This window comes from Panthera uncia (genome assembly GCF_023721935.1).
Source record: "Panthera uncia isolate 11264 chromosome C1 unlocalized genomic scaffold, Puncia_PCG_1.0 HiC_scaffold_3, whole genome shotgun sequence".
In the NCBI taxonomy this organism is placed as follows: Eukaryota; Metazoa; Chordata; class Mammalia; order Carnivora; family Felidae; genus Panthera; species Panthera uncia.
Window position 1 is genome coordinate 56,631,992 of NW_026057584.1, and position 17,984 is coordinate 56,649,975.

At 40.5% G+C, this 17,984-nt stretch overlaps 1 long non-coding RNA gene across 1 annotated transcript; it reads left to right on the plus strand.

Moving 5' to 3' along the window:
- Positions 1-75: 75 nt before the first annotated feature.
- Positions 76-1,910, plus strand: LOC125910914 (uncharacterized). Its single transcript, XR_007454209.1, has 3 exons — positions 76-189; positions 1,037-1,151; positions 1,659-1,910. It is a non-coding gene; the product is annotated as an uncharacterized LOC125910914 (long non-coding RNA).
- Positions 1,911-17,984: the final 16,074 nt, after the last annotated feature.

A 17,984-nucleotide genomic window follows, 5' to 3' on the forward strand; every position in this document is an offset into this window, starting at 1 on the left:
CCAGAACCACTGAACACATACCCTGTGTTCTAAATATAATCCTTTACATTTTTCCTTAGAGGAATACTAATCACATGTGTGGGCCATATGTTGCCGTTTAATATCTCCCCAATCAGCAAGAAATTTCCTCAGATTTTTCACAGGATCCCTGAGGAACCAGAAATAGACAGCAGGAGAATCCAGTTTGAAGTAATCATCTTAGATTGAATTAAATATACTCATATACGTAATAGCACCAGGATCTGCTAGAAGAATTTGAGTGAAGTAACTTTTCCCAAACTCGTGTGTTTTATCTATCTTTAATTATTGCCTTTAAATGTCTGGAGAAATTCTTCCATTAAAATAGCTTCCAATTCGAGAATCATAAATAAGACTGTTGGTGTGAGGCCACTGTTAATCACCTCAGAAAATGCTCACACTGTCTTCAGGGTAAGTAGGGAATGCACCAGAATAGCTCATAGACAGTGGGACTGCTTGTGGCCCAAGGGTTCCCCCAACACAATCTGTCTGCTGAGCATTCTCAGTCTGCAGAGGAGGAAGGTTCTGGAGATTGCTGGTGGTGAGCCACCCGAAAGGCCTGTATCAGAATCACCCCTGAAGCATGTTAGATACATCCAACTCCATGAGCCATGGGTCTCTAAGGCCTTCTGAATGTAGAGGCCCGGGGTCTCCTGCTTTCTCAAGGTCTGTGAAGTCAGAGTGAATGAGGATGGAAGGAGTGGTAAAGGAGAGTGAGAACAGTGGTTTTGATTCTTTTAAACTGGTGGATGTTCACAGAATTACGTATTTTTTTCCTTTTTTGTAACTCCACTAAATATGCTCATTGCAATTAAATAAGATTTTGCAGTCCATTACCCTGTAATAAACGTAGCCTTTGGGTATTTTTGAAAACTGAAATTAGAAGAAAAACGAGCAAGAAAATGTGTTGATTAATGCATCTATGAGGATCTTTATACTATCTTTTAAGCAGACTAGTGAATATTTTAAAGCAAAATAATAACACGAAAATAAATATACTTTGTATTTGTATTTGTAGTGAGAAACGTGTTTTTCAAAACAACCGTCAAGGAATTTACATCGTCAAACCCATTTCAAAGATGAGAGACAGTAAGGCATGAAGAGATCAACTGGCCGTCGCCTACAATGTGTTGGTAAGAGCAGTAGTGGCTGTCTAAAACTCCTGGTGGAGCCGGGTGACAGGGATTACCAGGGCATTTGTTCAAAATTGTACCCAATTTGCTTAAAAGAGGAAACATCTTATCTGTATTTCCCAGGCATGACTATGCTCCCCAGGTCTGTAGCTTCCTTCTGCACCCTCCAGACTCAAGCTGCCTTTTGGACCCTCTATTGGGACAGGGAAAGGTGGATAAAGCTCACTTCCGTGTATTCAGGGCCAATGTCAGGCCTCCCTCCAGACCCCACCCGACCACCATGTTTCTCCCACTCCTGGGGTAATTCATATCCAGAATTGGAGCCGAAGACGGAACTAGTGGCTGGCCTCCAAGGGCCTCGCTTCCTGCTCTTCACACCCTTGTGTAGTCCCCTCCCACACTGGATCAGAGCTGGCCTGTGTGACTGGTAGAACATTCCAAAGTGTAGTGTGTCATTCCAGAGGCCAGACGGGCAGGGTATTGAGGCTTTTGCCTTGGTTTCTTGAGTTTCTTGTTTTGGAGGAAGCCAGTATCCAGGTCGCAAAGACACTCAAGCAGCCCCACAGAGAGGCCCGCGTGGAGAGCACTGACCTGCCAGTCACGTGAGGGAGTCACGTTAGAAGTAAACCCTTCAGACCCAGCCAAGCCGTCAGACCGCTGCAGTGCAGCTGATATCTGGCTGTAACCTCGTGAGACATCCTGAGCCAGAACAACCCAGCCAAGCCACTCCAGAATTCCCAAGACGCAGAAACTGTGAGGTCACGGGTGATTGCTGTTGCTTTAAATAAACCACTACCTTTATAAACATATAAGCACCTTCTATATATTGTTGTATTTAATCCTTACCACAGTCCTTACCACAGATACCATTTTGTTCATTTCCCCGTAAGGTAACTCAAGCACAGAAGAGAGAGGTCCAACGGCCTGCCCAAGGGCAAAGAGTAAGGAGTAGAGTCAGAATTCGAACTCCAATCCTCTGATTTCCAAGCCCATGTTTTGGGACTGGAGCGGAAAATCACTAAGTCTCTTTCTGGCCCGAGCAGAGTTGTGTGTTGTGAGTTCTGTGTTGTGAAAAGCTCCTCCTCCCCTCCTTGCTTCATGCCACCTAAAGCACCAGCCACCTTTAGTGGCCTGTCCTGGGGCCCTAGAGCCATCCCAGGTGCTCATCCGCATGTGAGATTTGGGAGAGCCCCAAGCCTGCTCTGGCCAAAGTCTCCCATCGTCTCTCCTGAATTTCCCTTTCTAGATTGTCTGTAGGAATTTTTAAAGTCTAGTAAAAAAAATAAAAATAAAAAAAAATCCCTAATTACAATTTGAATGTTAGCTGGGAAATGTTTAAAGAACATTTGAGAAAGATCTGAAAATGCAGCGTTTCCGGGTGTTGGAAGGCCCCTGAGCGGGTGAATACCCAGTAGGTGAGCGGACAGTACTTCCTACACGTGCATCCCACCCACACCCCCAACGCAGAAAGAGAGAAAAGTATAGCTTCAATCATCCAAAATTTGCAACCAGAAAACCCAGAGATATGCTTTCTTAAATTTAAGGGTACGTATAATTTGGTGTGATTTTGAAAAACACGATTTTACCTTAAATGCCTCGTATTAGAGGTGAGGCACAACAACATTCGTTCCTGTTGTGAAAACATCATGCTAACTTAAATATGCCAGACGCAAACGGACAAATAATACATGACTCCACGCATGGAAGGTATCTGGAAGAGACAAATTCGTGGAGACAGCAGTGGGAATGGTGGTTGCTGGGGCAGCGGGGGGTGGGGTAGGGAATGGGAAGTTCGTGTTTAATGGGCACAGAACTTCAGTCTGGGGAGATGAAACAATTCTGGTGATGGATGGTGGTGATGGCTACATAACAATGTGAACGCACGTCATGCCACCGAAATGTTCACGTAAAAGTGCGTACAATGGTGAATTTTAATTTATGTATCTTTTACCGTAACAAAAAACTTATTTTCTAATCGTTTCTGTTGCTAGAGCTCCAAGGTCTATATCTGGTCTCACTAACTCCTTCCCATTTTTCCTCCAAAGTGTCTGTTTTATGTTTTTCCATCTTCTTCCTTGCCTCAAGCCGTCATCATCTCTCATGTAGTCTATTGAAATGAACCCGTTAAATGGCCTCATGGATACCGCCTCATCCCATCCAATCTGTCTCACAGCACTGGTTTCTGTGTCATCCGAGAGTTTAACTCTCTCAGGGCCTCACTCTTGCCTTTAGAAGAAGCTTCACACATATTAAAACAGTCTTCTCTCTGGCCGACTTCGGCTCAGGTCATGATCTCGTGGTCCGTGAGTTCGAGCCCTGCGTCGGGCTCTCTGCTGACAGCTCAGAGCCTGGAGCCTGTTTCAGATTCTGTGTCTCCCTCTCTCTGACCCTCCCCCATTCATGCTCTGTCTCTCTCTGTCTCAAAAATAAATAAACATTAAAAAAAATTTTTTTTAAACAGTCTTCTCTCTCATTCAGAGGGAAACCCAGGCTGGACACCCGTTTTTAACAAGCATTATTGCACTTATTTTTTAATTTTATTTTTAAGTAAACTCTACACCACACGTGGGGCTTGAACTCACCACCCCAAGATCAAGAATCGCGTGCTGTACCAATTGAGCCAGTCAGGCACCCCTCACTTATTTTGATGGTGAAATACAGCATACAGGCAGAAGGGTACGTTAAGCTTTCGTGTGTAATTTCAACTACCCATGTAACCTGGTTGCGATAGAATATTGCCAGCTACTGCTTGTTGCTAACTGACTAGATAGCACGGGTAAATGGAGGAGTAGCAGAGAGTGCCTCAAAAAAAGAAGATACAGAGACAAATTTCTCTTACTTTATCATCTTAACCCAAGCATGGGCGAAAGAACCTTCTAACAGGACCAGAGTGGGACACATGGACAACTCCTTTAAAGAAAAACCTCTTCAGGGGCACCTGGGTGGCTCAGTTGGTTGAGTGTTCGACTTCAGCTCAGGTCATGATCTCATGGTTCATGAGTTTGAGCCCCGCGTCGGGCTCGCTGCTGTCAATGCAGAGCCTGCTTGGGATCCTCTGTTCCCCTCTCTGTCTGCACCTCTCCTGTTCGCGCTGTTTCTCTCAAAAGAAATAAACATATAAAAATTTAAAAAATACAAAAATCTCTTCAGTAATTATGGTGTGTAAAACCAGCGTAACACTAAACAGATAAGGTAGGGAATCCAGAGTTAGGAAGATGAATACTACAGCTCCTTTCCTGGAGGAGACAGACACCGATGCAGATCATTGCAACATTTTGTGTACAAAATGCAAAGTGGAAGACAGAAGGATTTAGAAATAGAATTAAAGTTAATCGAACTATGAAACAAAGCAAGAAGCAATTGGCAATGGGGTCTTTGCCATCATTTAGTTCAAAATTCCCACTTTGAGCTGAGAAACTTCCTGGAATCCAAAAGAAATGGATGGAAAAAACCTATTCCATTTCTCTAATGCCAGTCTATGAAGCGACTCACAATGAGTTTCCAGTGGAAGTTGTGGAATCCCTTCTCCAGAGATCTTATGATAGACTCTGAAGCCTCATGTATCCAATGGGCTGCCAAATTTGTTAAAGCAACTGGACGCGTGCCAGACGGCCACTTTGTTTTGTGCTGTGTAGACACAGTCCTAAGCATGTGAAGCTCCGATAAGGCACTTAAAGTTATTTTTGGACTTGTCTGATCTCCCTTACTACTCAGTTTTTAAGTTCCTTGAGGGCAGTGCATCACACAGGGTTCTAAGAGGCACACATTGGACCCACTCAAGTTAGTTGAAACAGGGTGGGAAAATGATTAGGTGTGGTTCCTCCAGGAGGGTCACAGACCTTCGCTCAGAGGAGGCTCTCCAGCCAGCCAGGAACACCTCCCTCAATATAAGCCAGCACCCGTCCTAGAGCTGGCTTCGCTGCCGTGGGCAGGACAATCAGCTGTTCCTTCACCCCCCGAAAAAGCGGAAAGCTGTTGGAGAAAGAAGAAGAAGGCACAAGGTCAGCCAAAATGACCAGACCACTAGCAGCGGCAATGCCGGTGCTCCACAGAATTTTAATACTTTGGGCCACATGAAGACACCTCATACGGTTGGAATACGTACCCATTTTAAAGTTTCTCACAAAAACTTAGAGGTATCAAGTTGCTAACAAAATAAGCCAACCCAGGGGCGCCTGGGTGGCGCAGTCGGTTAAGCGTCCTACTTCAGCCAGGTCACGATCTCGCGGTCTGTGAGTTCGAGCCCCGCGTCAGACTCTGGGCTGATGGCTCGGAGCCTGGAGCCTGTTTCCGATTCTGTGTCTCCCTCTCTCTCTGCCCCTCCCCCGTTCATGCTCTGTCTCTCTCTGTCCCAAAAATAAAAATAAAAAACGTTGGAAAAAAAAAAAAAAAAAAAAAAAAAAAACAAAATAAGCCAACCCAAAATAAAGCCAGTGAAAGAGCTAGCATTTTCTCCCGGTAGTTATTGGACCTTGAACTAGTCTCCCGGAGGCTCAACTGGACCTGAGTTTTTGGTGGGTCTCTCTCAGAGACCACCGTGACATTTCATTAGTCTTTCTACAACATGAATGGACGATGGATACCAAAGGATATTTTGGTGTCGCTCTCCAGAAAAAATGCAACGCAAGTTAAGAATACTCCTTCTTATCAAAAGTTTGCTCACGTCTTCGGAAACTTGATTTTCACATAAAAAGCAACGTTTCCCCAATTTTGCTTTAGACATATGGAAAAATGATAACCAGGAGTCTAGTTTGGGGGGGCTTGGGGGATGGGCAAAATGGGTGAAGGGGAGTGGGAGATACAGGCTTCCAGTTACGGAATGGATAAGTCAAGGGAATAAAAGGCACAACACAGGGAATATAATCGATGGTATTATAATAGCAAGGTGTGGTGACAGATGGTAGCTACGCTTGTGGTGAGCACAGCATAACGTATAAACTTGTCCAATCATGGGGCGCCTGGGTGGCTCAGTCGTTAAGCGTCCGAGTTCGGCTCAGGTCATGATCTCGCGGTCCGTGGGTTCGAGCCCCACGTGGGGCTCTGTGCTGACAGCTCAGAGCCTGGAGCCTGTTTCGGATTCTGTGTCTCCCTCTTTCTCTGACCCTCCCCTATTCATGTTCTCTCTCTCTCTCATTCTCTGTCTCAAAAATAAATAAATGTTTAAAAAAATTTTAAAAAAAATTGTCCAATCCCTGTGTTGTACACCTGAAACTAACACAACATTGTGTGTCAACCATACTTCCCTTTAAAAACTATGTTCCATACACTAGAATAGAGTGTCGTTTCCCATATTTCTTGGTTCTCCATTTTACTTAAGCTAAACGTATTTTTTTCTTATTCTTCTGCTAATCACGAATTCTGCTTTTATCAGCATGATTCAGAGCTTGTTTCCAACTGGTAGGATGAAAATTGAACATATGTGACACCCAAGTGCTGAATTCCCTGTTGAAGAAATGAATGATAGACCTTATCTATCATTTATTCGACTCATGTGTACACCCATGTATATGACAGACATTTTTATTTAATTATTCAGGATTTGGCACATGAGATGCATTACCTAATTCCTCTGGGGTCTTCCACTGGCAAAAATAAATGCAAAGACTGTGACTGTCCAATGCAATTTTCCCTTTTTCATGTATTTGAGAGTAATGACTGTATTACCTCTACATTTAGTGATCCATTATTTTAAAATTTTAAGCAACATAAAAAAGTACTACAGAGAAAAAATCAACAAAATTTTCCTGCCATGTAGAAACAACCATCGTCAACATTAGGTGAACATCTTTTTTGACATTCCTATCTATGTAGACACACAGACAGGAGGAATGATAGATGAACACATGCAGAGATAGCTTAGTACACGGAAATAATTTTCTAAAACTGGGGATGTACCGTGCGTGTTAGTTTTAAAATAAAAATATTGAATTTAAGAAATGAGAAACAGGGGCGCCTGGGTGGCGCAGTCGGTTAAGCGTCCGACTTCAGCCAGGTCACGATCTCGCGGTCCGTGAGTTCGAGCCCCGCATCAGGCTCTGGACTGATGGCTCGGAGCCTGGAGCCTGTTTCCGATTCTGTGTCTCCCTCTCTCTCTGCCCCTCCCCCGTTCATGCTCTGTCTCTCTCTGTCCCAAAAATAAATAAAAAACGTTGAAAAAAAAATAAAAAAATAAAAAAATAAAAAAAAGAAATGAGAAACAGATGAAACTAACAGGTAACTATTTCTTTTTTTTTTTTTAATTTTTTTAGTGTTTATTTTTATTTTGAGAGACAGAGTGCAAGCAGGGGAGGGGCAGAGAGAAAGGGAGACACAGAATCCGAAGCAGGCTCCAGGCTCTGAGCTGTCAGCACAGAGCCTGATGTGGGACTTGAACTCGTGAATGGTGAGATCATGACCTGAGCTGAAGTTGGATGCTTAACCGACTGAGCTACCCAGGTGTCCCAACACGTAACTATTTCTTCCTCACTAAGAGAGTAGTCTCTAGAAGAGCCTTCTGACACTAAGGGGGGAAAATACTTAAAAGTCTGGACATTTTAGCAACTCAAATGTGTTTTTTGATTTTATTAGTGTCCCTAATACTACATAATCTTAACTCAGAAAGCTTTAAGCTAACTCTATGTGTTCTGAGTTCAAAATGTTAATTGTGTTTTACAACTAAAATTAGAAGGGAACAGAATTGGAAAATCTGAAACTTTTACTTACAAATAATCTGGTGCTAGCTCACCTTTGTCTTTGTGATGCATATGACGTTAGGGACAGGTATAAAGCAATACTTTTATTCATCTTTGATCATTCAGACTGAAGTTCTTTCAGTTTGTTGGTATAATAAAATATGTAACTTATAATAGTTTTTGTTTATATGAGACTAGTTAAGAAATCTATAACTTTTTTAAAACTTTTTTTTAATGTTTATTCTTAATTGTTGAGAGAGAGAGAGACAGAGACAGAACATGAGCAGGGGAGGAACAGAGAGAGAGGGAGACACAGAATCTGAAGCAGGCTCCAGGCTCTGGGCTGTCAGCACAGAGCCCCATGCAGGGCTCGAACTCACGGGCTGTGAGATCATGACACAAGCTGAAGTCTGACACTTAAGCGACTGAGCCACCCAGGCGCCCCTAACATTTTTTTTATAACCTATAAAATTTTCAAAATTCAGGGCCAAGCCAAAAATCACAAACTTTCAGTAAAAGTAGACTTGGACAGTTCTTGGATAGCATCACCATGTAACAAATTCCAAAGCTTCTTTAGAGACACAAACACAGCTGGTTTTGAAGTTTGCAAAGGAACCATATGCTACTAGAAAAATAGATTATTCTGGTTGCATGTGGGCTTTCACTTGCAGTCAAAACAGAGGAATAAACTGGGCTTCTTGGCAGGTTAACCCAAGGAAGTTTAAATTGTTTTTAAAGTTGATTAAAGATTTTTAGGGACAAATAGTATGTGATCCTTGTCTGAATAAGAAATATTATATATTTTTTAAACTTTTTTTTTTTTAAAGAGAGAGAGCTAGCATAAGCAGGGGAGGGGCAGAAGGAGAGAGAGAGAGAATCTTAAGCAGGATCCACACTCAGCACAGAGCCTGACAAGGGGCTCGATCTCACAACCATGAGATCATGACCCGAGCAGAAATCAAGAGTCAGACACTCAACCGACTGATCCACCCAGACACCTCAGAAATATTATATTTTTTAACTTGTCCTTTGTAGCTTGTTATATTTATTTACTTTGAATCTATATTTTCTACAATTCTTTTATAAGCTAGTAATTTCTTTCCTTGCCCCCTATAGTAAAGCCAAAACACTTCATGAATTTGTTTTTTTTTTCTTTTTTTCTTTTTTCTTTTTTTTTTTTTAACGTTTCTTTATTTTTGAGACAGAGAGAGACAGAGCATGAATGGGGGAGGGGCAGAGAGAGAGGGAGACACAGAATCCAAAACAGACTCCAGGCTCCAAGCGGTCAGCACAGAGCCAACACGGGGCTCGAACTCACGGACTGCGAGATTGTGACCTGAGCCGAAGTCGGCCGCTGAAGCGACCGAGCCACCCAGGCGCCCCAACACTTCATGAATTTGAAACGTAGCTTAAGTTTCAAATGTAAGAGGAGATATAAACATTTATATATAATTACTCATACAAGCAATAGAATACTAACACTATTTCGACAATTAGGTCATAGGCATTTAGGAAAAATAAAATACTTTCTGTTTACATAGGATAATCTTGCCTTAAAATGTCCCCTCTGCAGCAAGCTTTTCTTTCTTCTTTCTTTCTTTCTTTCTTTCTTTTCCAGTTTAAGGGCAGTCTTTCATAAACCCACAATGGAAATAGTTACAGGTTTATGCACAGTTAAGAAAATTCATGATTCCCCACTGCCAGAGTAGGTAGAGGGAGGAATTTCTTCTTTCTGCAGCAACAGAATCAATAGGTTGATCCTATTTTAACTTTGATGTCAACAGAACACAGCAACCAGAGTCTCTATTTTTAAGGTTGATAAATTCAAACCTGGGGAAGTGCCACAATGTAGGAAACTCATGTAAATCATCACTGCAATCTAATTTATGATGCCCGACCCTCAAAATACCATGCATGTGATTTCACATGTCCTTTTGGATAGGGAAAAATTGAGTATAATGGACTTAAGTTTTTTGCATTGCTTGGAATGATCTAGTAAATTGGAAGCCAAGGTCAATGGTCTAATGCCCCTTTCATCCTTTATTTCTCCTAGGCTGGGATCTTCTGTCTTGGGATCTTAATTCAGTGAGTGCTCAGCCATGGCTCTCATCAAGTATTCATTAACTACCATTTTGTTTTAGTCTGTTATCATGAACCACCTATATTTTGTTAATTTTATCAATAACCCTAAACCTTTACTTATTCACTCCAACCTGATTCCCTATAATTCTTTTCTTTTCTTTCTTTTTTTTTTTTTTTTTTTTTTTTTGAGAGAGAGAGAGAGTGAATGAGTGTGAGGGGAGAGCAGAGGGGGAGAGAGAAAGAGAGAGAGAATCTTAAGCAGGTTTCCGACTCAGGGCTTGGTCTCACAACTGTGAGATCCTGACATAAGCCGAGATCAAGAGTTGGATGCTCAACTGATTGAGCCACTCAGGCGCCCCTGATTCCCTGTAATTCTGGTTCCCTTCTCAATATCTCTTCAACTCTAGCTGTTAATTCTCTGTGCCTGGCACCTAAGAGCTCAATAAATATATGTTTTATATATACATGAATATTTCTCTCCCTCAGCCTGTGTCTTTCCATCTTAGCTTCCTGTTACAACTCTCATAATCCATCCATCCTGTTTTAATAATTCGTGAATGTTTATTAAGCATCGGACATTGTGTGAAGCAATATGCACGAATGACCTCTGTTCATCCTCACAAGTCAATGAAATAAGGATATTATTATTCCTGTCTTTAAGGGAGGAACGTAGGGCTAAGTGACATTCCATTATCCATCCTAGGATTTGCTCCCAAGACTGTCTGCCTCCAAGGTGCACTCTTGTAACCACTATGTTTAATCGTCTCCAGACCATTCTTGAGAAACCCCATACTAGACCTCGTTTGGTTTCAAAACTCCTCTTCCAATGGTTCTATTCCCATAAGGTACTCAAGTTCCCACAAGGTACTCAAGTAATTATAGTAATGAATGCAAACAGTATATTACAAAGCCCCAAATAACAACCAAAGTGCATTATACATTATATTCTATAAGGATAAAAGGGATAGTTTTAGATAACATTCACAGTCTCTGTTGGTTTACAATATATTCAATTGAAAGAATGTGCCTTGGGGCCCCTAAGTGGCTGTGTCGGTTATGTCTGACTCTTGTTTTCAGCTCAGGTCATGTTCTCAGTTTCTGAATTCAAGCCCTGCTTCAGGCTCTGCGCTGACAGTGGGATTCTCTTTCTCTCCTTCTCTCTCTGCCCCTCCCACACTCTCCCTCTCTCAAAATAAATGAATTAAAAAAAAAAAAACTTGGAAAAAAAAATGTGCCTTGAAGCTCAAGAAGGGAAATTCATAGTTCCTCCTTCACTTCCTCACCTCCTATTGGTAGTTTATTGTGTGGCCAAGAATAGCTCATGTTCTTCTGTGAATAATGAAATATAAAGAATAATGGAGTACCTGGGTGGCTCGGTTGGTTACGCGCTCAACTCTTGATCTCAGCTTGGGTCATCATCTCATGATCGTGGGATTGAGCCCTGTCAGTACAGAGCTTGCTTGGGATTCTCTCTCTCCGTCTCTCTCTGTCCCTCCCCTGCTCATGCTTGTGCACTCTCTCTTTCTCTCTCTCTCTCTCTCTCAAAATAAATAAATAAACTTTGAAAAAAAAAGAAAAAAGAAAGAAAGAAGGAATACTTAGCACGAGGCTCCGGCCTGGCTCGGTCAGTAGAGCATGTGACTCTTGATCTCAGGATCCTGAGTTTGAGTCTCACATTGAGCACAGAGATTACTTTTGAAAAAAATAAATAAATGAAAGAAAGAAAGAAAAGGAATACTTAACAAATTGTTTATAATATTCCTGGCAGAAGAGGTGCACTGTATGTGATGATGTAATAAAACTGCATTCAACATTCAGCAACTAACACAGAATCACTATTATGTAACAGGTATTCAGTGAGAGATAAAATATATAACAATGGAGAGAAAACTAATGGAGAAGGGGGAAGAGGGAATCAGCGGTAGGGAGGGAGAGGGAAAGAGAGAGAGAAAGCGATCTTACAATACAGCAGGATATTTTAAGTGCTGAATGAGTAATACAAGCAAATGCTACAGAAGCTCAGAGGAGTTCACTTTAAGTTTGGGTGGTGCAAACAGATGTCACAGTGATGAGATTCGAGCTGTGCCATAAAGGATGACCTTGGATAGGCAGAAAGGCAGAAGAGAAAGGAATGGCATAAGAAAAGGTGCAGAGGCAGAAAAAGCATAAATTTCCTTGTGGAAAAGACTGAAGAGATAACGTTAATTAGGGTAAAGTTTCTATGTCAGGTGTGAGATTAACATGAATGGACACAGACATTGAGAGAGTTGGATCTCAGGTTAAAACATTTGAGTTTTTCCCACTGGCAACCAAGAGCTACCAAGAATTTAAAATGGACAACATGAAGACAGGGCTTTAAAATGGATTGGCTGGGAAGGAGACTGGAGGCAAGGAGGTCAGCAGGGCATCCATTGCGTAGCTGATTGAGAGATGATAAAGCCTGAACCAATGGAGAAGGAAAGAAGGCATGAGACATTTTGAAGGAAGAATAAGTAGGGCTTGGTGACTAATGGAAAGCAGGAGCAAGTTGGGTATTTGTATCTCTTTTCCTGAACAGAACAGAGTATTTACTTTGGAATCCCACATATCTTAAAGGAGGAGAAATTCCAGATTTCTCTGTTCTGAAAGCTGTCTACTTTGAAGTATTAAGAATAAGGAGATTGAGAATCCTAACTTGAAGCACTGACATACATTTGAAAAGTTTATTAGACCCTAATTTATCTGTTCAAAGGGAAGTGGTAACTTTGGGGGTAGCTATCACCATTGTTAGCTCTTTTGTTCCAGTTAAGACCAATGAGAAACATCATCTAGTTCACACATACACACACACAAGTAGATGAAAACGTAAAAGCTTCTTGTTGATGCTAATCTTACACAGCTACATTGCTGTTAAATAAACTTTTCAGTAATAACCAGCAAGATAAGGAATCCAGCAGAATAATAGGGTGATGTGGAAACTTAATGATCACCCAGACCAACCCCTCTGTTTTATAGAAGAAACTGAGACCAGGGAAATTATGTCCCCTTTCAATTAGAAAACACAACTGGAGCTACCCATAACCAGTAAAGAAATCAAATTAGTAATCAAAAATGTCCCAAAAAACAAGAGTCCGGGGCCAGATGGCTTTCCAGGGGAATTCTACCACACATTTAAGGAAGAGTTAACACCTATTCTCTTGAAGCTATACCAAAAAATAAACATGAAAGGAAAAACTAATGAGGCCAGCATTACCTTGATTCCAAAACCAGACAAAGATTCCACTAAAAAGGAGAACTATAGACCAATTTCCCTGATGAACATGGATGCAAAAATCCTCAACAAGATATTAGCCAACCAGATCCAACAACACATTAAAAAAAAATTATTCACCACGACCAAGTGGGTGAATATACCTGGGATGCAAGGCTGGTTTAATATCTGCAAAATAATTAATGTGATTCATTACATCAATAAAAGAAGGACAAGAACCATAGGATCCTCTCAATAGATGCAGAGAAAGCATTTTACAAAATACAGCATCCTTTCTTGATAAAAACCCTCAAGAAAGTAGGGATAGAAAAACCATACCTTGAGATCATAAAAGCCATATATGAAAGACCCAACGCTAATATCATCCTCAACAGGGAAAAACTGAGAGCTTCCCCCCTAAGGTCAGGAACAAGACAGGGATGTCTCACCACTGTTATTCAACGTAGTATTGGAAGTCTTAGCCTCAGCAATCAGACAACACAAAGAAATAAAAGGCATCCAAATCGGTCAGGAAGAAGTCAAACTTTCACTCTTTGCAGATGACATGATACTCTATATGGAAAACCCAAAAGATTTCACCAAAAAACTGCTAGAACTGATCCATGAATTCAGCAGCCACAGGATATAAAATCAATGCACAGAAATTGGTTGCATTCTTGTATACCAATAATGAAGCAACAGAAAGAAAAATCAAGGAATAGATCCCATTTACAATTGCACCAAAACCCATAAAATATCTAGGAATAAATCTAACCAAATAGGTGAAAAATCTATATGCTGTAAACTATAGAAAGCTTATGAGAGAAAGTGAAGAAGACATCAAAAAATGAAAAAATATTCCATGCTCCTGGATAGGAAGAACAAATATTGTTAAAATGTCAATACTACTCACAGTAATCTACATATTCAAGGCAATACCTATCAAAATAACACCAGCATTCTTCACAGAGCTACAACAAACAATCCTAAAATTTGTATGGGAACAGAAAAGACACTGACTAGCCAAAGCAATCTTGAAAAAGAAAACCAAAGCAGGAGGCATCACAATCCCAGACTTCAAGCTATACTACAAAGCTGTAATCATCAAGACGGGATGGTACTGGCACAAGAACAGACACTCAGATCAATGGAACAGAATAGAAAACCCAGAAATGGACCCATAAATGTATATTGAACTAATCTTTGACAAAGCAGGAAAGAATATCCAATGGAATAAAGACAGTCTCTTCAGCAAGTGGTGCTAGGAAAACTGGACAGCGACACGCAGATAAATGAAACTGGACCACTTTCTTACACCATATTAAAAAAAAAAACCTCAAAATGGATGAAAGACCTAAATGTAAGACAGAAAGCCATCAAAATCCTCGAGGAGAAAGCAGGCAAAAACCTCTTTGACCTTGGCCACAGCAACTTCTTACTCAACACATCTCCAGAGGCAAGGAAAACAAAAGCAAAAATGAACTATTGGGACCTCATCAAAATAAAACCTTCTGCACAGCGAAGGAAACAATCAGCAAAACTAAAAGGCAACCGACAGAATGGGAGAAGCTATTTGCAAATGACACATCAGATAAAAGGTTAGTATCCAAAATCTATAAAGAATTTATCAAACCCAACACCCAAAAAACAAATAATCCAGTGAAGAAATGAGCAAAAGACATGAATAGACACTTCTCCAAAGACAACATCCAGATGGCCAACTGACACATGAAAAAATGCTCAACATCACTCATCATCAGGGAAATACAAATCAAAACCACAACGAGATACCACCTCACACCTGTCAGAATGGTGAATATTAACAACTCAGGCAACAACAGATATTGGCAAGGATGCGGAGAAAGAGGATCTCTTTGGCACTGCTGGTGGGAATACAAACTGGTGCAGCCACTCTGGAAAACCGTATGGAGATTCCTCAAAAAATTAAAAATAGAACTACTCTATGATCCAGCAATTGCCCTACTAGGCATTTATCCAAGGGATACATGTATGCTGTTTCAAAAGGACACATGCACCCCAATGATTATAGCAGCACTATCAATAATAACCAAAGTATGGAAAGAGCCCAAATGTCCATTGATGGGTGAATGGATAAAGAAGATGTGGCATATATATATATATAATGGAGTATTACTCGGCAATCAAAAAGAATGAAACCTTGCCATTTGCAACTACGTGGATGGAACTAGAGGGTATCATGCTAAGTAAAATTAGTCAGAGAAGGACAAATATATGATTTCACTCATATGAGGACTTTAAGATACAAAACAGATGAACATAAGGGAAGGGAAGCAAAAATAATATAAAAACAGGGAGGGGGACAAAACAGAAGAGACTCATAAATATGGAGAACTGGAGGGGTTGTGGGAGGGGAGATGAGCTAACTGGGTAAGGGGCATTAAGGAATCTACTCCTGAAATCATTGTTGCACCATATGCTAACTAACTTGAATGTAAGTTTTTAAAAATAAATTAAATTTTAAAAAATAGATAAATAGAAAACAAAAAGAAAGGAAAAGGGTTAAACAAAAGAAAGAAAGAAAGAAAGAAAGAAAGAAAGAAAGAAAGAAAGAAAAAACACAACTGGTGCTAAAATCTGCATCTCCTCCCTGAAGAATAATGTTCTCTTTTTTTCCCAGTCCTTTACCTAAGCTTCAGTGATTCCATCCTTCTGGGAAATGCTTAGAAGCCAACTGTGTAGCTGTGTCATATCTAGTTCTGTATTTCTCTTCTGTTTATAACACTGAGAAGGAAATACAACAGAAAAGAGCCTCCTGGATGAGACAGAGCTCTCCTTCCAAGACAGTGAAATAGTTCAGCCAGCCAGTAGCCCAGAAGAGCAGAGTGGGATTGAGATACTCAGCGTGGAGGACAAAGCCCCAACCTATTCTTGTCTGCATTATCTGCCACTACTTGATGTACTTCAAGAGGAGCAAACAGACCTTCTGTTTCCAAGATGTTGGAGAGAAGCAATCACTGCTATCATCTTGCAAACAATCCTGGATACTAGGAATGGAGCAACCTTTTCCGGAAGGGGAAAATAGGGATTGACCATGAACCCAAAGAAACTTTGGGCGCCTGGGCTCTCAGTCAGTAGACCATGCAACTCTTGATCTCCGGTTGTGAGCTCAAGCCCCACATTGGGTGTAGAGATTACTTAAAGATAGAATCTTAAGGGGTGCCTGCATGGCTCAGTTGGTTAAGCGTCCGACTTTGGCTCAGGTCATGATCTCACTGTTGGTAGGTTCGAGCCCTGTGTCAGGCTCTCTGCTAATAGTTCGGAGCCCGGAGCCCACTTCGGATTCTGTGTCTGTCTCTCTCTCTGTCCCTCCCCTGCTCACTCTCTGTCTCTCTCTCAAAATAAATAAACATTAAAAAAACTAAAAAAAAAAAAAAAAAAAAAAAAGAATATTAAAATTAAAAAAGAAAGAAAAAAACTTGAGCTTCACTAACTTGGGCCTTTTCAGGTCCTGAAAGATACCCTAGCAATTTTGTATTCGTAATTTTTTTTCTTAAAGATATTCCCCCAAATTGTAGTTTAGTTTCAACAAAACCCCTAAGAAGGGAATATAGTGGAAGAGTGGAATATAAGAAGGTGCTATAGTCTAGCATTCTCTAGAAATGCCTCAAAAGGGTCAGTAACCTGCTGTATTAGCTATTTCCAAGTCCAAATGACCACCAGTCTTTGGCCACCCTTTGTATGTATTAAATTATATCAATAAGACTAGTAGAAGTGGAAGAGATAATGTTGAAGTCTTTACAGTCTAAGCAATTGACTTTCCTTTTATGCCAATATTTAGGAATTCTTTCCTCTTAGTTCGCTATTGAATTTAGTTAAAGTTTCTATTGAATTCATATTCCTGCATAACAATTATACCTTCAGAAGCATATAAGTGAGATGTCAAATAGAACTATTTTGTATGTTTGTTGCATGTTCATGCTCTGGAAGTATGCTTTAGAGGTCAAAACCATGAAAAACTAGATTTCTATTTAGATGGAGATTTATCATTATTTGTGAGCTATGTCCAGTATGATTTCACTTTAAAACCACAAATACAGTTTTAACAATCGGCATTTTTCTTGTTGAGAGGTCTGTGGTCAGACTAAATATCTCTCTGAACCTGATTAGGTCCTGAGGTTTTTAAATTCAATATTCAGCAAATATAGAGCATTTGTTAGGCCATAAGAAATAATTAAGAACTCCAGAGCTACTGTAGGTCTCCCTGAGTCTGCCCCTCTTTTCTGATGATATGATAATCGGACATAACCTTGTCTGGTCCCAGGCCTCACCGTATATAAGACTGGGACAGAAGACTCACATACAATTAATCTTTTGAGGATTTAGGTGACATTGCTTTAGGTTTTTACATTAGCAAGCCCTTTGTTTGCTAGTACTCAAGTAATGGAATTTTAAGTATTATTAAATGCTTTATTTCTTCTTCCTCATTCCTAACTATCCTGAATCCAGAAAAACAGACAGACACATGGTCATTCTGTGAAGACAAAAGAACATTGAACAGTAAATTATACAACAGCCAGAACGGTCCACTGTGTATTCATTCTCGTAATGGAACACTGGTGGGTACATTAGCATATTTAGTTTGAATTTTTATAAAATAGAGATGGGATTGTTCTAGCAGTTTCACAGTGTGCATAGCTACCATCATACTCCATGGACGATCTGACTCAAAATAATGCAAGGCTCTGAATAATGGGAAGGGGAAATGTTCTATAAACAATTCACAAGGGTTGGGTACCTCCACTGACAAGATACATTTAACAAACTCTAAAACCCACTTTTCCCAGGGACATGTGGGTGGTTCAGTTGGTT